This window comes from Benincasa hispida, chromosome 7 (genome assembly GCF_027475165.1).
Source record: "Benincasa hispida cultivar pf3 chromosome 7, pf3_genome.v1.1, whole genome shotgun sequence".
Classification (NCBI taxonomy): domain Eukaryota; kingdom Viridiplantae; phylum Streptophyta; class Magnoliopsida; order Cucurbitales; family Cucurbitaceae; genus Benincasa; species Benincasa hispida.
The window spans coordinates 28,191,497-28,215,371 of NC_143484.1; the positions used below are offsets into that span (position 1 = coordinate 28,191,497).

Below are 23,875 nucleotides of genomic sequence, written 5' to 3' on the forward strand. Positions count from 1 at the left end.
TGCTAGCCTTGTCTAAGGCATCGTACATTGACAAAATGCTTATCAAGTTTTCGATGCAGAACTCCAAGAGGGGTTTACTCCCTTTCAGGCATGGAGTTATATTATCTATGGTACAGTTTCTTGAGACGCCTCAAGAGGTTGAGGAAATGAGATGGATCCCTTATGCTTGGCTGTTGGTAGCCTGATGTATGTGATGTTATGTACTAGACCTGGCATCTGCTATGAAGTGGGGGTAGTCAGCAGATATCAGTCTAATCTAAGATTTAATCATTAAACTGCCATTAAGAAAATCTACAAGTATCTACAGAGAACGAGACACTACATGCTCGTGTATGGTTCTAAGGATTTGATCCTTACAGAATTCACAGACTCTGATTTTCAGACTGATAAGGATTCTAGGAAATCCACACTAGGATCAGTATTCACTCTTAATGAAGGGGTAGTAGTCTGAAGAAGCACCAAGTGGGGGTGCATTACTGACTCCACTATGGAGGCTGGGGATGTAGCGGTTTGGGTGAAGCTGGTAAGGAAGTTGTATGGCTCAGAAAATTCCAGACTGATTTGGAAGTGGTTTCAAACGTGTTTAAGCCCATCACCCTTTATTGTGATAATAGTGGTGTTGTGTCTAATTCCCGATAGCCTAGAAGTCACAAGTACGGGAAGCACATAGAGTGAAAGTATCATCTCATTCAGGAGATTGTGCATCAAGAGGACGTGATTGTCACGCAGATAGCTTTGGAGCACAACATTGTTGATTCATTTACAAAGGCCTTCACGGGTAAGGTGTTTGAGGGTCATCTGCAGAGTATGGGTTAAAGGTGTTCAAAAAACCCGATGACCTGAAAAAATCGATCAACCGAACCCAATCCGTTTGGTTTGGGTTGGGTTATGAACTTTTTTGGGTTAGGTTGTGTAAAATCCAAACCCTAATTACTTCAAGTAAGAGTAAGTAATGTGATGTCTTTTAATGAGCTTAATGAAGCCATGCCTTAGGAAGGGTAGAAGAAGGAAGCAAGAAGAAATAGGTTCTTGGGTAGCTAAGTGTAAAAGTAGGACAAAACCCGACTAGGCTAAAGAAGGTCATGCTTGATGATGAAATGCATAATAAGTATATGAATGAGACCATGCGATCTAATAAGGTGTAATGCTAAAGTAATATTGTGACTGAAGATAGAAAAAGGAGTTTTGCTAAATCCTAGCCTTCATTACCAATAGTGGGCCAAGTGGCATAAGGAGGGTTCATGCTGGATTTTGGGCGGTAATATAAGCAAGAAGGTTGAATTCATTGGGTCGGTTTGGACAAACTACTTAGGCTATTTATATAATTCAAATGGCATTTGAAAGCTCTATGTGTCTATTTTCTGTGCTGGGCTGCTAGAAGGAAAATTCTCCGGAATAAGGTCGGAGGGGCAAAATAAAGTTGAAGGGTTCGTTTCTTGGGTGAATCTAGGCCATCAGTGAAGAATTGAAGCTCCAGGACGAATTACGAAGTGTTTTGAGGTAATATTATTAACTCAGTTATGAACAACTTTGTAGAATGGAACTTTTTAAGATGAGGCCTGGAAATCGAGTTATATAATTTTGAAGTTTGAACTGGAAACTGTTGAACAAGCAGGCAGCTGCTTGAATTGGGGCCAACGATGAAGTTTTAAATCTCCAGATTAAACAACGAGGAATTTTGAGCTTAAATTTTAAGATAATGTTGCTAACTCAATTCTAAACATGTTTGTAGAAGGAAGTTTCTTCAAAAGAGATTTGGATTTTGAGTTATGAATTTTTAATATGTAACAGAGAATCTGTGCATAAGCAGACAGCTGCTTGGTAGGAACAAGCAAACAGCTCACCGTGGAGATTATAGCGAGATTTTGTGATGAGGATCTCGCTCTAGAAGGGAATCTTGTTAGAAATTGGGCTGAATCTCACTAGAAATTGGGCTGAGTATTATTGGTATCACTGGTAAGGTGAGTATCGCTAGTATCGCTGGTATCTCTAGTAAGAGAGTATCGCTAGGAAAAGCTTGATCTCACTCATGAGGAGAATATCGCTAGTAAAGCTATCTTTGATGATAAAAGTTGCATTAGTAAATGAACTATTTGAGGTATTTTGCTAAGAATTCTAAGTAGTTTAACCGGGAATTATGTCCTTTTAGGCTAAGAAGAGCTAGAAGAAGCGTATAACCCGTTAAGAGGCTAACGAGCTGTGAGTGACCATGTGATGATTTACTGTTTTAATGACTTAGAAATTAAGAATTCTTGAAGATATTTCCCATGCTAAGTGTTTAAATGAATTGATAAGCAACATATTTGTGAAACTGTTTCTCATGCTAAGTAAAGCATGTTTTCTATGATATTGACATGATTTAGATATGTTATCTTGTCCAAATACTTTCAGTATGTTTAAGTAACTCCATTTTTATGATGAACCAGTATGATGAATGAACTAGTATGATGATTTGAGCACTAAGCTTTAATGTTCAACTAAATGTCTATGACTAGTTATATGACGGATACTGAAGGACAATGAGAAGGTATCCTTTCAACTAAATGTTTATGACTAGTTATATGACAGATATTGAAGGACAATGAGAAGGTATCCTTTCAACTAAATGTTTATGACTAGTTATATGACGGATACTGAAGGATAATGAGAAGGAATCCTAAGGATACTGAAGGACAATGAGAAGGTGTCCTAAAGATACTGAAGAAGAATGAAAAGGTATCCTAGTCAAGTGCCTAAGGTATGACGATACTCAGTTATAACCACGTGCACGTAGGTAATACGACGTCGAGTGATTGAACAAAAGGGTTCTCCCCGATTAAGGTTGGCATTGAAAGTTAGATCTGATAGTTCACTCTCAACTAAGGATAAAGGTATTCATATCTTCTTCTAGGCTAGAAGAATAGTTTGGAATTGTTAATGCTTATGAATGTTTATCAATGCAAGATGTTATTAATGTATGAGTTTTCCAAGTATGTTTCCCATATCTAACGCATGCTAATAGTTTTACAAACTAGTTCAACATGATTAAGCTAACTTATTTTGAAAAGTATGAAGCATGCGTTAGGGTTAAAACCAAGGTCGTATGAAGCTTGATGCACTATGCTTTAAATATCTAAGATTGTCAAAGTATATGCGTTAGTATTCCTAAATATACTGTAAGGGATACTGAAGGTAGGGAAGGTATCCTAAAGAGTTTTATATGCTATATTTAAGAACTATTCTTTAAATGCTTTTCGAGAACTTGATAGCTTAAGTGAGCCGGATACCAAAGGTAAGGAAGGAATCTGAATAAATGTACCTAAGGTGTTGACGGTACATAGAAAACTCCATGAGCACATAGACAGGTCTGAATGAGAGGCCGAGGTATGGGTCTCTTAGCCGATAACAGAGTTGGCAGCTAGAGCGATGTATGCTCGTTCTCAACTGAAGAATAATGATGTTAATGGTGGTTTTAAAGGTTTTATGTACACGTTTGCTTGGTACACTCTAGTTTCAGTATTATGTTCTCAAGCTTTCGGTTTTAAGCATGAGATTTATATTTTTATTAAATCACTCACTAGGCTTCTAGCTCATGTTTTCGAATGTTTTTCTTTTTCAGGTAGTGGTCAGTTCCCAAAGGATTATTCTGCTGCTGCTTTGCCACTCAAAGAAACAGAATGAAGGAAGCGTAATTGAAGACCTGTATTAGTTAGTACACATGTGTCTGTCTAGTGACTAGTATTCTTGATGGGGCTCACTAGGTTGTAATATCCATGTATAAACAATGTTGTGAAACCCTGTGATGTAAATGTATAAAGTTATGAGTTAATATGTATGTATTCAGGGTTTGAGTATTATTTAACAGGTAAGATAGGCAGTAAGTGCTAGTAAAAGGGTTGGTAACTGCTGCAGTCACCATTCCGTCCAGGTTAGAAGGGTAATCTGGTGCGGAGTGTGACAGGTTGAGGTCAAATAAATGAAAATTTTATGGGTTAGGTTGGTTCATGGGTCACCTAAAATAACCCAAACCAACCCGAATTTATTATTAACTTTAAAATGTAATTTTTTTTTCTCTTTTTTTTGCTTATGTACAATTAGATATACATATATTTATTTTAGTATACTTTAATTTTATCAGTTTTTTGGATAATTTATTCTTCAACAACTCTTAAAAATAGTTTTTTTTTTCACTTTAAAAAAAGATTATACATTATATAAATTGAATTTGAGTCATTAATCTTAATTCATATATGAAAATAGTTATATTGAACTTTTATGTACTAACATTTTACTTCCTTTTATAACAAAATTTTAAATAAATGACTCGAGTAACTCGAACCAACCCAACCCAAATGTTTCATGGTTGGGTTGAGTTGGGTTCATTTTTTAATGAGGATTATTTGGGTTGAAAAAATTTACAACCCGAACAATTAGGTTAGATCTAAAAAGTCCTTCAACCCAACCCAACATAACCAACAAACACCCTTAGTATGGGTTTATGGGGCAGGCCACATTTAGTCTAGGGCAAGTGAGAGATTTTGTACTGGGCACGTATTATGCCCTAGTTTATTAGTTTTTGTGTACTCTTATATTAGTATGACTTTTATATTGTACACCATACTAGCTTTAGGACAAGTAGGAGATTTTTAGAGTTCATGCCTTAAATCTCGTGGGTCCTATAGTTTGTAATTATAATGTACAAACAATATTATTTATTTAATAAAATATGAGATTTTTTATTCGACATTTAGTAGCATTAACTCGAAAATCAATAAACTAACATCCAAGGTTATCTTCTGTAACTTAAACATGTATGTAGAGACATATAGATGGATCATGTTTAAGTGATAACTTAAATAGTATGTAGTAGATGGATAAGGTTGGGTACCTTATCCTGGTGACACTATGAATGTGGCTCGCTTTATTGATGTTATAATTGTTGTAAAGTGTTACAAATGATATGATCCTGATCATTCATGTAGAGACATGTGAGCGGGGGGATATTCTATAGAAAGGGGTTTGTATAAGACCGAACCACGAAATGATTCGTCTCATTATATAACACCGTTAATAACAGAGACTTAGATTTCACCAAGATGACCATAGGTGACATGACCTGAATTCTGAGTGAGTTGTGAACTCCTGACTATGAAAGTGGTCCTTTGATTTGTATGGGTGAAAGTGGCCAGATCGCCAACTCAATAAGCCAACCATTTTGAGTATTTGTCTGATTAGGGAGCTGGGAACACAGGTACACAAGATGGCATCCACTTCTTCCCTAATATTGGGGTAAGTAGATAAATTGCTCTCTTAAGAGCTGATTCCAGGGCTTGAAGAATGTGGCGCCACCTCTCTTGGCCCAAGAAGGGTTTGGTTATGGTTGGACTATGACTTATTGTTAATTAGAGGGATTAGTGGTACTTAAGAAGTTAGATGTAACTACAAGAGCAAAATGATAACTTTGGTCCAACTGTATTTATGAGCAATTTGTGAAGGGTCATCGCACTGTTGACTAGTTATATCCAATGGACACAGAAATATATTTGTAGTGCGAAGAGTACAGTTGTCAATCTTTAGTGAAGTGACCGACAGTTAATGGATGTTGAGTAATTTTAAGAAATTTAATTAATTATTCAAGTACCATTGGAGCTTCGATCTACAGATTCATAAGGAACCCTCTATAGCTCAACAAGGATTATTGAGAATTAATTTTGGACTAATTTGAAATGTTCAAATTGAAAGGATTAATTATAGTGGTATAATTAATTTAACTTAATTATATATGATATAGTTACTATAATGTATTTGATACATTGTAATATAAAGTTTATTTGAGAGGAATCAATGTTTGAACATAATTCAAATATTAATTATATGAATGAGATTTAATTAATTAGTATAAATGTGATTTATGTTGAATGTCATACATTATTGAGAGAGAAATAAACGATACGTTATATTGTATTTGATACAATATTAAAACTATAGGTTATGTGTTATATATGATATAACATATAGTTATATATATATATATACATATAATAAATTAGTTATTATACATATATAATTATTATTTAAATTAAGTTAATTTAAAATTTAATTTTTGAAATTGAAGGGAGAGAAATAACTTTCGTCTTCTTAATTTTCTCTAAGGGAAACATGTGTGATGGGAAGTTTTTTATGACTTCTTCCACTAGTTTTGGGTACAAAAGGGTCTCTGTGTGATTGATCTAAAAAAAACTCTCTTAGTAGAACTTTTCTATTCCTCTCTCAAACTCTCTCCCTCTTTCTAAAATACACAGAGCCTGCACCTCCTGTATTTCTCATCCCCCACAGAGAATACAGAGGAGTCTCTTGTGGTGGTATTCAATCAAATATTGATTTGATAATTATTGTGGTTTTTGGAGATCATGTTTCCAAGAATGGTTCGTGACTAGTCCGAGGGAATCCATGAAGAAATTTTTCTTCAAGGGTAAGTCACATTCTTCCTAACCCTTTCCCCTCTTCAAAGCATGTTGTAATTTTATTAAAATGCATGATTCCTTATTCTGTAAAATTTGCAATTCTGTTAAAAAAAATAATAAAATTTGGGATCGATACCGCTTCCACTACAGACCTCAGGATTCCTTTAGATTTAATGTGTAGTATTAAGATATATTTGGAAGTGACTTTAAAATTGTTAAGATCGTTTTTTTCATTTTTAAACCATTATAAAAAAATGTTAAATCTTTCTGGACTAATTTTGATTATAAGAAAATTGCATTTAAAAATGTAAATTTAATATTGAATTAATTTTGAGAGATTAAAAAAATATTTTAGAGTGATTTTAAAATGGAAAAAAAATGATTTTGACGATTTTAAAATCACTCCTAAATATACACTTAAATAATGTGAAAAACTTTTTAATTCTAACTTTTTTATTGTGTCATTCCGTACATAGTTTATGTAGTAATCTATTTATCAACCGTTATCTTGAGCTAATTTTTATGTTATGAGTGAGGAAAGGTGTTAAAGAATTTGTATATAATGCTGACTACATCACGAATTCGTCGATTTCAGCTTTTGAGTCTAATGGTGATTTCACGACGTGACAATATATAATTCCTTTTCAACCCTCAAATATATTCTTCACTTTGGTTTCTCAATTATTTAGGTCTGATCTTGAGATCAGATGGTCTATTTTTATTGTTGCAAGACATTTTTTTTTTTTTTGGGTACTTTATGCTTGATTTTTTAAAGAGATTTTGCTAATATTTATGACTGATTTTTTTATTGGAAAAGCTATATTTTTAGTCTTTGAGTTTTTTTAGAATATATATACATTCGGCCTTTGATTTTTTCAAACCTTTTAAATCCTCAAGTTTTAAAAATATATGCATTTAATTTTTAAAAGGTGGCTTTTTAGATCCATTTTTAAAAATATGTTTAAAAGGGATTTGAAATATATTTTTTTAATCCTTTTAAATAATTACATGAAATTTTAAATTATGAAATTAATTTTTTAAAATTTTCTGTGCTCTTTCAATTTTTTTTAAAAAACATTAATTTTCTAATTGAACATATCATATAATTAAATTGTAAAAAAAAAACTTCATTACCTTCCAAACATGGGAAAATTAAAAGGATATTGTCCTTTTAGAAACTATTTAGGAAAATATTGTTGTTTTCAAACTATTTATAAAAATATTGTTGTTGTTGTTTTTTTTTTTTTTTTTTTTTAATAAGTCGAGGGTAGAAAATTCGACCTAGATAGGTCGAATTTTGAACCTTCGACCTTCCTTTCATTTGTATGTCGAACTTTGAACCCTCGACCTTGCCCTTCCTAACATTATTATTTAGTCTGTTTAATTATCATTCCAAAGACCTTCCTCTATCAAAAGATCGTATTTCTAAATTTTCATAAGGTCCCCTTGGAATTCCTTCCAAAGCTTGTTGAATAATTTTTACGGATTCTGTCATCTCAGCAAGTCTGACTAAATAACGAGCTAATGAATCTCCTTTTTGCTACTGAACTTCCCAATCAAATTCGAGAGTGAGATTATGAGAGAGAGCGAGAGCGTGAGCGAGAACGAGAGCGAAATAGCGAGATTTTGATAGAGAGCGAGAATATCGTACAAATTTTTCCCTTTTTTTTCTTTTTAATTATTACACATTCCACCTTCTTCTTTCTAATCTTTTTTTTAAATTTTCCATTTTATAAAAATAATTTCTAAAAATATTTTATTATTTTATTTAAACTCTAAAAAGAATAAATTAAAAAAAATAACTCATAAAAATAAAAAAATGTAAATTAAATATCTTATTTATATAGAAATAATTATAAAAATCAATGTGTCCCACAAGGCAGAAGTCGTCGATTTCGAGCTGGTTGTCGTTGTCATCATCGACTTCGAACTTGAAGTTGCTCGGGTTCTTCTTGATGTTGCTCTGGTACCTTTGCAGGCGCTTCATAATATAAATATTCATTATGCTCTCCACGACCCTGACCATGTCCATGCACGTATGAAGACGAAGGATCAGCCTCTGAGTCATAATGTCCTGAACCAAATACTGGCATCATCATCATCAGACTAACATAATCAGTTTGACTCTACGTTTGCGTCATAGGGGGCAACTCTTCCACATTATGTGCAACCTCATCAAACTCATCCTCTTCCCGAACAGGTCCTCTACGTCTAGAAGCTGGTGGAGGAACAATAGGTATATCGTACATATAATGAATTTCCTCCATATAGCTTTGGTTGTCACTACATATAGCAAGAACCTGGTTCGGATCATTCGCAACCTCACGGAGTCTACTGTTGTTCGATCTCTATGAATTATAAAACAATTAGACAACATTTAAAATAAATTTAAATTAAAAAAATTAGATAATATTCATTCATTTACCAGATGACCTACAGTTGCTCCCGGACGAATGACGTAGCGCATTATGATATTATTATACCAATGAATATATTCTGGAGTGACATTTGTGTCAAACTGTTCAAGAGAAATCCCCACTGCAATAAACCTTGTACGATAGTGCCATCAAACTACCAAATGTGTAACTTTTTCGGACCAATCTCTAGTCCTTAGGTCAATATCATGCAGTACGAGTTCAGTATTACAAGGCGATGAGACATCCTGCTGAAAACCGAATTGTCTCATCACTCTGTCAGGAAGATGCCACTCACCAATGTGAAAACATATAAGAGGACTCATCGTCCGCCATATGTTTTGACCATTTGTACAAAAATTAGGCAAAGTATGCACAATAATTTTGTATGACTCCCAAATAACTTGAAACACAAAATATTATATTAGAGGATATTAAAGACAAATACAATAAAAATGTGAATAAAATAATCAATTAGGTTTAGTGTAATGTACCTGTTCAGGTTGAAGCAGATCAAACATGTATCTATACTGGTTGACTACATGTACGGCTGTCCTAGTCACAAAAAATTTGTCTCTCCACCTAAATTTTTAAATTGATAATTCAGAATTTAAATTAACTAGATTAGTGATATAAAAATTAAATTAAATTAAAAAAACATACTGAAAACCGTAGGCTCGTCCAACTAATTGAGCGTCATTAACATGATGTAGCTATGAAGCCATTGTTGGAAATCGCTCCCAAACCCATAGTTGTAAAAGTATGAGAGGCCCAGCTATCTCTCGAACCTCAAGTCTTATTGCTTTGCATAGCTGTCTATATAACCATGCAAAGCATGCTCCACCCCACGAATACCGCCCCGCATCATGGAGGTTAGCTAACAGTGGCAGGAACATCAAGTGAATAAAATGACTTAGTGATCTCAAACAAGCCATCATACCAAGCGGTACTATTCATGTAACAAATGGCAAGCATTCGGCATTCCATGCTCGCATTTTATGGCCGTTTGCTCACATTTTAACATGAACTACGAAGAATTTATTGAGGACTACTACAAATTGTCAACGTATGCTGAATGTTACTCTCCTCAATTTCAACCTGTACCGCATGAAGATTACTGGATCATGCACCCTAATATGTCTATCTTACATCCTGATCCATCGTTGTTGAGAATACCTGGTAGACCGAAAAGTTCACGTTATCACAACGAGATGGATTGGCAGAACCAGCCACTCGACAATGATGTGGATTTTGTAACCAGTTAGGACATAATCGAAGGAAGTGTCCTTCATTACTAAGACGGGCTTCAGATAGTTAAGGATTGAATAATAAATAATTTTTTTATTATATATTCAATTTTTTTTCATAATAATCTACTGTATATTCTTTTTTTTTTTTGTAATCAATAAAGTTTTACATTATAATAATCTAATATATTCAATTTATAGTATAATAATCTAATATATTCAATTTGTTGTCTAATGATTATTCAATTATAGTATAATAATCTAATATATTCAATTTGTTGTCTAATGATTATTCAATTATAGTATAATAATCTAATATATTCAATTTATTGTCTAATGATTATTCAATTATAGTATAATAATCTAATATATTCAATTATAGTCTAATGATTATTCAATTATAGTATGATTATTAGCTCTTTTTTCTCTTTTTTTTATATATATTTCTATGGAAAGTTCAAATAAAGTGAAGACTCTCGCTCTCTCCTAAGATCTCGCTCTCTCACTCTTGCTCTCTTCTAAGAACTCGCTTTCTCACTCTCACTCTTTCCTAAGATCTCACTCTCATTCTCTCCTAAGATCTCGCTCTCTCACTCTCGCTCTCTCTCGCTTTCTCTGTTATTGTTGTTATTTTTCCATTAATGATTACTAGCTTTCATTTCTTTTGGAACAATCACAAACACTTTTTTGATTATGGATCTACAACCAGAAACTCAATGTGTAATCTTAGCATTCAATGTATATTTCTGAATAATCTCATTTTTCAATTATTCAACCATTTCATTTTACCAAGTTCAATGTTAATCAGATTAGTCAATATAAACTAAATCTCGCTCTCTCCTACTATCTCGCTTTGAATCTCGCTCTCTCCTTAATCTGCTTCAGCCCACTTATCTCCTAATCGCTTTGAAGTTTCGACATGTGTGTAACCTTCGACAACCTAATATACAAAATTTTGTTCGTAGACAAAGCTAATTCGGAATTGTTTTTCATTCCAAGGCATAACTTGTATCCATGCGCTTCATATTAGCCTAGAGTTCGCTCCCAAAAATATAGCCATCCCCACCCCCTCACGTCAATCCCACAAGCCTCCGTCTAATTTGAAATGATAACAAAATGCATAGGTTGTTAGAAGCAGCTCGAGTACACAGATACATATAGTATACCATCTCATTACTTTATTTCCTCTATGAGGGAAAAAGAAAAGTAATAAACCTACAATCTCGAGGGTAGATGTGTGTCGAAACTTCAACCTTCGACAACCTAAGCGAGATTCGCGAGATTTCCCTTGTCGAGGGTTGAAGTTTCAGCTTATGTATTGTTTCCAAGTTTTTCTTTGTTCGTCGAGTTCTCAACGTTCGACCTCCACATTAGTCGAGTTCTTAACGTTCGACTTCTAGCCTCGAACTCCTAAAACAACAATATTTCTCTAATAAGTTTCAAAACAACAATATTTCTCTAATAAGTTTTGAAAATAACAATATTAATATTAAAGGTCCTTCCAAACATACATAACCAAATTTTTTCATTTAAGAAACTCTGCCACTAAATTAGAAAAATTTAATAAATAAAATAAAATAAAAACCCAAAACTTTTCTATTGGTTTAAAAAATAATCTTATTCTTCTTTCAAAAGCTTTAATATTATTTTTTCTTTTCATAAATGTTTTAAATCTACTCCTTGGAGTATTAAATCTATAATTTTGGATCGAAATTAGAACGTTGGACCAAAAGGGACCTTGAAGGATGTTGTGGTTTTTTCGAATTTTGTCCCACATTTTAACTGATATTATTCTAATAATTATTTTAAAATATTTATGAAAGATCGAGGATGATATTTACAATTAGTTTTGATGGAATAAAAGTGTTTTTGAAACAATGAATAAAATACATGAGTATTGTTTAAGAGGGTAGCTAGGCATTATGAGATTAATGTCATTATTATGAGAATTGCAATGGATAACAAAACCAATCAGGAAAAAAGCATGCATAGTTAAGTTTTTAGTGTTTGTAGATATAACAAAATTTTCAAACCTTAATTTTTATTTTTTTTTTTAATTCTAATTTTGTATAAATGTAGGAAAATGGTCCCATCAAAATACGATTTGGATCTCGAATTTTTCTCTCAGTTTTCTTTTCCCCTGGATCATCTTCCTCCTTACAAACATTTTCGTGAGTGTGATTTAGGATATGTTTAGAATACATTTTCAAGTATTTAATTTAAAAAATAAGTTGATTTGAAAGAAATTTGAGTGTTTGGCAACCACTCAAAATAGTTTTTCAAGTGTATTTTAATTCGTTTTTATCCAAAGTGTTTAAATAAAAGGGACAGTTACAAATATAGATATTAGACCCAAAATATTAACAGATTGAACATAATGTAAGAAAAATTGCAAATATGGCTAAATTTAAATAGTCTCAGTGATAGGCTATATTATTGGTAGAGTCTATCAGCGATAGACCATATCACTGGTAAATAGAAGTATAGACTTGTCTATATTTGCAATTTTTTTTAAATGATATTATACACTTGGTTATTATTTCTAAAAATGCTATCAATTGCAATTACCCTAAATAAAAATGAGTTTTTTTAAAACCATTTTTTCTCAAGTCAATCCAAACGGCCCTTTAGTTCATTGATTCCACATCCCAATCTTAACAACTTTTGGTGCATTTTTTTAATTTAATTCATTGATTCTTTTTCTTCTTCCTCTCCATTCTAATTTCTTCCTTAGCCGTTCAAATTTTCATTTAATTGTGATTTCCTCACTTTTGTCATGTATCATTCCACTAATTACATCTCACTTCAATTCAGATTTCTTAAACACTAGCAATTAGCCTCCAATTTCTTATGATTTATCTAAATTACTTTCTCAAGTCGGGATTTCATGATGGTAATTACTCTGGTATCGATTTTATAATATACTAGATTATTTATGGTGCTACATTTTGGATTTACACATATATGCATTCCTTTATCTATAATTTGTTGATGGTAAATTAATTGTGGAATTAGGAGAGAGGGTTTTGTAAATTTGTTAGAAATTGGATTGAGTTAATTATATAAGTTTCACATTTAATACACCTTATATTTTGTATATATATATATATGTGTGTGTGTGAAAATTCATTTATATTTGTTGAGGATTGCCCAAAGCAAAACCCAAAGTTCACGAGTAGACCCAAATCCAAAACGTACCGAAAAAAGAACATAGGGGAATACGTGTCTCAAAAAGAAAATGTCAAACACTTCAAGATTTGGGTCGGATAGTCAAGTAGTTAAACATACACCAATCGGAAAATAAATTAGTCGAGGTTGGATTGGCACTTTATTGTTAGGATTGGTGCCCTAAATATTTTGTATTCTCATAGTTTGTAAACCTCTATAAACAAATTATTATTTTATGTGCAATTACTCAATTCAATAAACTAAGATCCTAGGTTATTTTATTTAGCTTAAACATGTATGTGGAAACATACAGGTAGATCATGTTTAGGTAATAACCAAAATGGTCTGTAGTAGATGGATAAGTTGGGTACCTTATCTTGGTGACACTACGGATACAGCTTGCTTTGTAGCCGTTACAAGTGTTATAAAGTACTACAAATGATCTAATTCTTTTCATTCATATTGAGTCATATGAGCAGGGTATCCTATACTAAGAGTTTGTATAAGATAGGATCAACGAAATGAATAGTTTCTCTTTATAATACAATTGCTAGAAGAGACTTACATTTCACCAGGATGACCATAGGTGTGTTGGGATTGGTGTCCTAAATCTTTTTGTAATCTCATAGTTTGTAAACTTTGTATAAACATATTGTTATTAATAAAATAAGTGTTATTTTATAATCATATATTCAATCCAATAAACTAAAATTCAAGGTTATTTCATGTAATTTAAATAAGTATATAGAGACATACAAGTGAATCTTGTTTAAATAATAACCTAAAAGGTCTGTAGTAGATGGATAAGGCTGGGTACCTTATCTTGATGACATTACGGATATGACCCGCTTTGTAGGTATTACAAGTGTTGTAAAGTGCTACAAATGATCTGATCTTGATCATTCATGAGGAGACATCTGAGTGGGGGTATCCTATACAAAAAGTTTGTATAAGACTGGACCACGAAATGATTAGTCTCTTTATATAATGTCGTTAATAATAGAGACTTACATTTCACTAGGATGACCATAGGTGACATGACCTGAATCCTGAGTGAGTTGTGAACTCATGCTCATGAAGGCGGTCATTTGATTTGTATGGGTGAGAGTGGCTAAATTGTCAACTCAACAAGCCTACCATTTTGGGGTTTCGTCTGTCTGGGGAGCTGATACAAAGAGTTTGTATAAGATTGGACCACGAAATGATTAGTCTCTTTATATAACGCTGTTAATAATAGAGACTTACATTTCACTAGGATGACCATAGGTGACATGACCTGAATCCTGAGTGAGTTGTGAACTCATGCTCATAAAGGTCGTCCTTTGATTTGTATGGGTGAGAGTGGCCAAATTACCAACTCAACAAGCCTACCATTTTGGGGATTTGTCTGACTGGGGAGCTGGGAACACAGTTATGCAAGACGGAATTCACTTCTCCCCCAATGCCAGGACAAGTAGATAAATTACTCTTTTAAGGGCTGATTTTGGGTCTTGAACATAGTGGCCACACCCTCTCTTGACCCTAGAGGGACTTGGTCATAGTTGACTATGACTTATTATTCATTAGAGAAATCAATGGGTACTTAAAGAGCTAGATATAACTAAAGGGGCAAAACGATAATTTTGACCCAGTTATACTTACGAGCAATTTGTGAAGGGTCATCGCACTGTTGATTGGTTTTATCCAATGGACACATAAATTTATTTGTAGTACAAAGAGTGCAGCTATCGGTCTTTAGTGGAGTGATTGATACTTAACGGATGTTGGGGTAATTTAATTAAAGAGTTTAATTAATTATCCGAGTACCGTTAGAGCTTCAATCTACATAAGGTCTCTTCTGTAGCTCAACAGGGATTTAATTGAGAACTAATTTTGGATTAATTTGAAGTGTTCAAATTAATTTAGGAAATTAATTAAATTGATTATATATGTGATATAATTAATATAATGTATTTGATACATTATAAGGTAATATGAGAGGAATTTGAATATGATTCAAATACTAATTATATGAATGAGATTCATGTAATTTAATATAAATATGATTTGTATTGAGGGGAATCAAATATTTGGATATGATCCAAATATCAATTATATGGATGAGATTCATATAAGTGAATTTAATATAAATGTTATTTATATTAAATGTTATGTATTGTTGAGAAAAAAACAAAATCTATAGGTTATGTTATATTTGATGCAATGTAAATCTATAGGCTATATGTTATATTTGATATAACATATAGTGTGTATATATAATAAACTAGTATGTATATATATATATATATATATTATTAACTTAATGGAAATTAATTAAAGGGAAGGAGTTACAACTCCCTCTCCCCATTTCTCTCAGTTATTTTACGTGGGTTGTGAAAGATTGGTGGCTGGAGATTCATCTTCTTCCTTAATTCTATCTGATAGAAGGGTTCTCTCTGGAAAAACACACAGAAGAGAAAAGTTCTCTGAGAAATCTCTCTCTTCCTCTCCATCTCTTTCCCTTTTCCAAGGATTCAAGCAAAACCCACAACTCTTGCTTGAGTCCTTTTTGTCCCAAAAGAATATATAGGGTTCTCAAGTGGTGGTGTCCCTTTTGAAGAAGGAGACCCGTGTGGAGAAGGTGATTCGTTCTTGTTTTGTTTGAGGGAGTTCTTGAAGAAAGGGTTCTTCAAAGATAAGGATTTCTGAAACCCTTTTTTTTTAAGCATACTATAATTTGTGTAAATGCATATCTTGTTCTTGTTTTATTATAAAACTTATATTCAATGAAAAATAGAAATTGAGACGACCCAACTTCTGCTCAAAGGATCTTTTTCTGAAAATTTCCTTCAAGGTGACTTAAGCCGAATCTTGAGTGAGTTGTGAACTCCTCCTGCCTATGAGACGGTCCTTTGATCTGCATGGTTGAGAGTGGCCAGATTCACCAACTTAATATGCCTACCATTTTAAGGATTCATCAGATTGGGGAGTTGGGAGTGCAGCTATACAAGAAAGAATTCATTCCTTCTCTATCGGTAGGGGTAAGTAGATAAATTGCTCCCTTAATAGTTGATTCTGAATCTTGAATAATGAGGTCCCACCCTCTCATTGGCTGGTTATAGTTGGACTATAACTAATGGTTCATTAGAAGAATCAGTGGTACTTAAGGAGTTAGATGTAACTACAGAAGCAAAACAGTAATTTTGGTCCGTCAGTACTTATGAGCAATTTGTGAAGAGTCAATGCACTGTTGATTGGTTATATCCAATGGACACAGAAATATATCTATAGTGTGAAAAGTGCAACTGTCGGTCTTTAGTGAAGTGACCGGCAGTTAATGAAGGTTGATTAATTTAATTAAAGAGTATAATTAATTAATCAAGTATCATTGGAGCTTCAATCTATAGATCCATATGGTCCCCTCGTTAGCTCAATTAGGATTAATGAGAATCGAATTAATTTTGGATTAACTTAAATTATTCAAATTAATTATATAAGATATAATTAATGTAATGTATATGATATATTATATGTATAATTAATTATATGAGATATAATGTATATAATGTATATGATACCTTATAATATAAAATTTTAATGAGAGAAATAAATATTTGAATATGATTCAAATATTATTGATATGAATTTGATTCATATAAGATATAGTTAATATAATGTATATGACACGTTATAATTTAGTGGAGAAATAAATATTTGAATGTGATTCAAATATTATTATATGAATATGATTCATATAAAAACTACAAGTTAAAATTAATATAAATGTGATTCATATTAATTCGACAGGTTATATGAGAGATTATTAAACTATAGGTTATATTATATGCGATATATTATAACCTATAGGTTATATGTTATATGTGATATAACATATAGTTTTATTAATATATAATAAAGTTAGTTATTATATATTTGGTTTAAAATTCAAAACAATATTTATTTTATATCTATTTCTTAAATGATTAAGAGGAAGTTATTTTATAACTTCTTCCCCATTTATCTCTCAACTTCCCATATACGTGAAAATGGGTTTTCACGTTTTGATAGATTTGTCCACTCCATCTTCTTCCTCCAACGCCTAGGGTCTCGATGGTATGCACATTGTGAAAAGCTCTCTTTGGATTTCTCTCACAGAAATCATATGTTTCCTTCTCCATAAATTAATCATAGCGAACCCACAACTCCACGGTGATTCTCATCCTAAAGAATAAGGAGGAAGTCCTCGTGGTGGTGTCATTTTTGTTGCTACCATTGTTGCGTTCGTGGAGGTAAGATTGGTAACATTGCCATCTGTGAGACCGGGAGAGGATTCGAAAAGATTGTGTATTCTACAAGGGCAACTCTCTAGCATGTTGAATCTTGAGTATGTTTATCCTGTATTTTAATTCTTCTTATGGTTGTATCTCAAATTGAAATTAAATTCGTACAACGTTCACGCGCTTTCAATTGGGATTCAATCCCTTCACCTACAACCTCAAGTGCCTAAAACATCCCTAACACTTCGTGTCATCACATGCAACCATGGGCGTACGAATATATACTTATAAATAACCACATTTGGCCACCCTAAAAGGGAGGAGTAGTATTCTCATGAAAGAAGAACTGACCATAAAACTTTAAGTACTTAGTTGAATTATTCTCTCCTTATACAAATTTAGGCATCGGACTACAGTAGGCTCGAGATAACTTCAGTGCTAGGATCTCTTATGCATGTTAGCTCGGATAAGATCGAGATCATACCAGGAGAAAGCGGCCCAGAGGTCAAGGCCATCAGGCACCCGCTAGACAATTCACAGTGAATGAGATCCGAACGCCAACAATATCAGTTGTGCTTCTTTTCCATTTATTGGTATAATTTTTTAGTTTTTTATTTGCAGTGATGTGAGTTTTTGCTAACTTAATTTTTATATTTTCGTTATATTTTGTAGTTTTATTTAAGCTTTCAATAGTTGTTTTTTATAGTTGTCAATGGAATGATCGACATTGCCATGTGAATTACAAAATTGTACATATTACATGTTCATCAATAGTAACCTATAAATTTTTTTATAATATATCAATAGTCTATCAAAATTATAGAGTACACCAGTAATTTATCAGACATTCAATCAGTAAACATATTAAAATTTTTTAGTAGAATCATCAAGATATCAAATATCAATCAACGAACAAATTAAATCTCTAGTCCATCAACATACAATTAGATATCAATTAGCAAAAATATTAAATATTTCAAGTGTATCATAAATATATTAGATATAAGACGACATGAATGTATCATCATCAATCAATAAATACTTGAGGTAAGACATGAGTGTATCAGTAGTATAACTACACACCAATCAACATTTTGTTGGGATTGATGCCCTAAATCTAGTAGGGTCCTCTAGTTTGTAAATGTATTGAACAAACTCATTGTCTATTTAATAAAATATATGATATTTTAGTTACATTAATCACAAACCAATAAACTAATATCTAAGGTTATCTTGTAACTTAAACATGTATGTAGAGACATATGGGTGGATCATGTTTAAGTGATAACCTAAATGGTCTGTAGTAGATAAATAAGGATGAGTACCTTATCCTGGTGACACTACGAGTATGGCCCGCTTTCTAAGTGTTACAATTGTTGTAAAGTGCTACAAATGATCTGACCCTGATCATTCATGTATAGACATGTGAGTAGGGATATTTTATACAAAGGAGTTTGTATAAGGTCAGACCATTAAATGTTTAGTCTCATTATATAACGTCATTCATAATAGAGACTTACATTTCACCAAGATGACCATAGGTAATATGACCTGAATCCTTAGTGAGTTGTGATCTCTTGCCTATGAAGGCGGTCCTTTAATTTGTATGGGTAAGAATGGCTAGATCGCCGACTCAACAAGCCTACCATTTTGAGGATTCATCTAATTGGGGAGCTGGGAACATAGCTACACAAGAAGGAATTCACTCCTTCCCCGAGGTCAGAGTAAGTAGATAAATTGCTCCTTTAAAGGATAATTTTGCGGCTTGAACAATGTAATACAACGCCTTCTCCTGGTCCGAGAAAGTTTAGTCATAGTTAGACTATGATCTATTATTCATTAGAGGGATCAGTGGTACTTAAGGAGTTAGATGTAACTATATGGGCAAAACAGTAATTTTGGTCTAGCTGTACTTACGAACAATTTGTAAAGGGTCATCGTACTATTGATTGGTTATATCCAATGGACATAAAAATATATCTGTAGTGCAAAGAGTGCAACTGTCGGTCTTTAGTGGAGTACTCGACAGTTAACGGATGGTGAATAATTTAATTAAAGAGTTTAATTAATTATTCATGTACCATTGGAGTTTCTAGCTATAAGTCCATGAGATCCCCTTGGTAGCTCAATAAGATTAATTGAGAACCAGTTTTTGGATTAATTTGAATTGTTCAAATTAGTAGAGGGAATTAATTATATATAATATAATTAAGTTATTTTAATTATATGTGATATAATTATTATAATGTATTTGATACATTATAGCTTTAGTGAGAGGAAATGAATATTTGAATATGATTCAAATATTAATTCTACGAATTGGATTCATAGTTGTTAAATTTAATATAAATGTGATTTATATTAAATATCATATAAGAGAGAAAAAGAACTATAGGTTATATTGTATGTGATACAATATTAAAACTATAGGTTATATGTTATATTTGATATAACATATAATTTAATATATATATATAATATGATAAGTTAGTTATCATATTTATATTAAATGTTATTATAAAAATAAGGAAGGGAGTTACAACTCCCTTCCCTTACGTGGGTGGTTGTTATATTTGACATGTTGGAAAAGAAAAGGTTTTTTCTTGTTTTTTCGTCGATCAATTTTTTAATTGAAGTGATTGGAAAACAACAGAAAAGTTCTGTGTGTATTTGAGTTGTTGGTGAACAATTTCAAACCTTCCTCCTTACTACTAAATTTCCCTCAATCCAAAATAGCCAAAACTCACCATTCCTGGGTTCTCTACCTGAGAATACCAAGGAAGCCTTTGTGGTAGTGTTTGTGCTCTTGATCGAAGTTTTCTTGAAGAATGTCTTCAAGACGTTCATGTGTTGTTCAAGGGATTCTTGAAGAAAAGTCTTCAAAGGTAAGGTTTCTAAAACCTTTTTAATAGCATGTTGTAATTTATATAAATATATATCTTTGTTCTTTATTTACTGTAAAATTTACATTCAATGAAAAATGGATTTGGGTCGATCTTGCTTCCGCTCTAGGATCTCTTCAGTACAAGTTCCTTCAAATTTCAAATGTATCGAAAGTATATCTAACGACAATAAATATTGATCATTAACTTATTTTGAAGTAAAACATGTGTGCCTCATTTTATAATTATGATATTCCAAGTATATCAGCAATAAATCAAATGTTAGATATAAGTATATCAGACATCAATTAGTAAATACTTTAAGTAAGACATAAGTGTATCAACAATATATGTAACAATAATCAACATTTAAGCAGTAATTTATTTTGATATAAAGCATATGTGTTTCATTTTATAAGCATGATATTCCAATTGTATTAGTAGTATATCAGATATAAGACATGAGTGTATCAAACTTCAATTTGTAAACCCTTGAAATAAGACATGAGTGTATTAATAGTATATCTAACATTAACCAATATTAAAGTGTATCAGTAATATATCTTACAGCAATCAACATTCATTTAGTAACTTATTTTGAAGTAAATCATGCATGTTTTATTTTATAAGCATGATATTCCAAGTATATCATTAGTATATCTAGCAGCTACATTCAACCAGTAACTTATTTTGAAGTAAAGCGTGAGTGTTTCATTTTATAAGCATAATATTCTAAATGTATTGCCAAAATATCATATATAAGATATGAGTGTATCAAACATCAATCAGTAAATAGTTCAAGTAAGACATAAATGTACCAGTAGTATATCTAACAACAATCAACATTCAAGTAATTGGGTTGGATTGATTTTGTTTGCCATTTTTGCAAACTTGAGAAAATGAAAATACGAGCGTAATTTTTATAATCCATTTTGCTAATAGTGCAACCAAGCTCATGTTATTTTTTTTTAATGCGAAATGCCTATAAAGTTGTGTGGTTTCTTCATGTTAGGTGCAAACAAAGTTCCACATTGGTTAGGAAAGAGAATAATCCTAGGTATATAATTAAGGACAATTTATCTTCATTAGTATAAGATCTTTTTTGGGTGGTTCCAAAAGCAAAGTTACAAGGATTTATGTCCAAAATAGACAATATCATATCAAGAAGAAATAGGTGACGGTTTAAGAACATAGTGCTTATTTCAACACTCCATTCTCCTTATAAGTCAAGAGAGATCATATTGTAGTTCCTACCAAAACAGGAGACTCTTAAGAACAATTATGATTAGAGTATCTTCCTTATTGTCTAGCCATGCTAGAACATGAGAAACAAGTGTATTTAAGTGGCTTTTTTTTCTTCTTAAAGAAAAGTTTCTTATGAAGTTAATAGATTGAGAGGTTATTTGGCCTACTATTTTGTGGTGGGTAAATTTATATAGAAATCACATGGCACCTACTAGTTTGGCCAAGTGTAAGACCAACTAACCTGACCTATTTATGGAAATCTGTGTTGGAGCAACCAATTTGATCTCCACATTTTTACCGTGGTGTAATATTGTCCAATTTCTTATCGGCTTGTTTCTAAAACTAATTTCAATGAGCCCAAGAGTCACTCATTTCAGGCCCAAGATGTAAAAGGGTTTGTTGTTGTGTGTGGACGACGATTGGCCACGTAGCCAGTTGATTCAAATCAAGACAGAAAAGAAAGTTGATTCACAAATTCATTTTGCTTTTTGATATTTCCACAGAAATGTTCTTCGTTCCAGCTTTAGGGTTTCTTTCACCTTTCTTTTTGTTTCTTTGAAGGGAGATCGAGAGAAAGAAGGAAAACTTACATGCATTAATTGATTTGAAGAGAGGAGAAGAAAATGGACAAAAAGAAGTATAGTGGTTCGGTATTAACCTACATCCACTTTGAAACTCATCAGAGAGATATTTCTTTTATTCTTCAAGGGAAGATAAGTTTTGTGTGACTCTTCTTACAATTATATCACTTTGTCTCCTTTTACTTTACATGTTGAGCTATTTATTTATTCAAGAGAGTTTACAAGAAGGTTAAATCGGTTCTAACTGATTTTTAGTTGATTTCTGTTTCAGGGACAATAGCAATAAGTAATTGGAAGCTCCAGTTTTGGCTCACATCAGTTAACACAATTTATGCCTAAATTTTTATGATTTTATTCTTATTTCATCTGGAAATAAAAAATTGTATGCTAATGGTGATGTAGTCCCTTGAATGCTATAAATGGAAAATATTAGACATTCGCTTTTGAGAGTAGAATTCTATCTGCATTAGGAGTTCAAGAACTTTGATAACCGACATGTAAAATTTTAGTTTTTTTATACATTGTTAAAAGTTCTATAGCAAACAGCAAATATCACCTTTGATGTCCAATTCTGACGACAACCACCTCTAACAACTAGCTCCAACAATTATATATGACGACCAACTCTAGCGATTAATTCTAACAACCACATTCGACGGCCAACTTCAAGGAAGACCACATTCGGTATGATGACCACCTCCGACACCCAACTTAGGCGATTAGACAACTAGCTCCGATGGTTACCTTTGACGGTCAACAACCAACTCCATCAATTATCTCCAAACTCTAACTACACTAACAATCAACTTGCTTGATTATATACCAAGAAAAAAAAAAACAGAAAACAAGGCCAGTAAAAGTGTTTTTAAATACAAACTTGAAGTTATTAGTTTATAGTTATAGTCTTCTTTTATAGTAATTTAACATTAATAAAAACCCTTTGAATATATAGCAAACAAAACAAACTGTTTTTATTTTAAACAATTTTAAAATAAAAGAAAAATATAACTAAAACATATGGTAAAGCTTTTAACATGTATTCGACATGCTTTCACCATATAAAAGTTTTTCTATTTAGTTTAAACCAATCATTTTCTCCTTCACATGCAGAGTACTCGAGAGTAAATAGAACATTCAAGGAAGCTCATCAATCTGGAAAGAATTCAGCAACTTCAAATGGAGATTAGTAACAAATTTTCAGAAAATTTCGAAGGGAATGATTGAAGGAAAGAAGAAATCAACACCAGTATAGTGGTTCAGTATCCATACCTACATCTACTTTGAAAAGCTCATCAAAAGTATTGAGAATGTCCTGGAATTCGCAGTTCGTAAATTTTGTGTTAAACATTCTATTTATCAATAAAATATTATTGAGTATCTTATTCAATAATGTCATTGATATTGCATTCTATTATGAAAATCCTATAAACAAATCCATGACTATAGTATGAATACTTTAACTTTATGTGATGACATAAACAGGATCAAGTAATAGTATATAGCTTAAAAAGTCTTTAAGTATATGGATGAAGTTGGGTACTTCATCCCGGTAACACTATTAGATGCGGCTTATTTTGTATACTGATACAAATGATGTGATCCGCAAATCATTCATGTAGAGACATGTGAGTGGAGACAT

General features: G+C 32.2%; 1 long non-coding RNA gene across 1 annotated transcript; it reads left to right on the forward strand.

Annotated features, from left to right (window-relative positions):
* The first annotated feature begins 22,039 nt into the window (after nt 1-22,039).
* Nucleotides 22,040-23,626, forward strand: LOC150035082 (uncharacterized). Its single transcript, XR_016530551.1, has 2 exons — nt 22,040-22,920; nt 23,347-23,626. It is a non-coding gene; the product is annotated as an uncharacterized LOC150035082 (long non-coding RNA).
* The last annotated feature ends 249 nt before the right edge of the window (nt 23,627-23,875 follow it).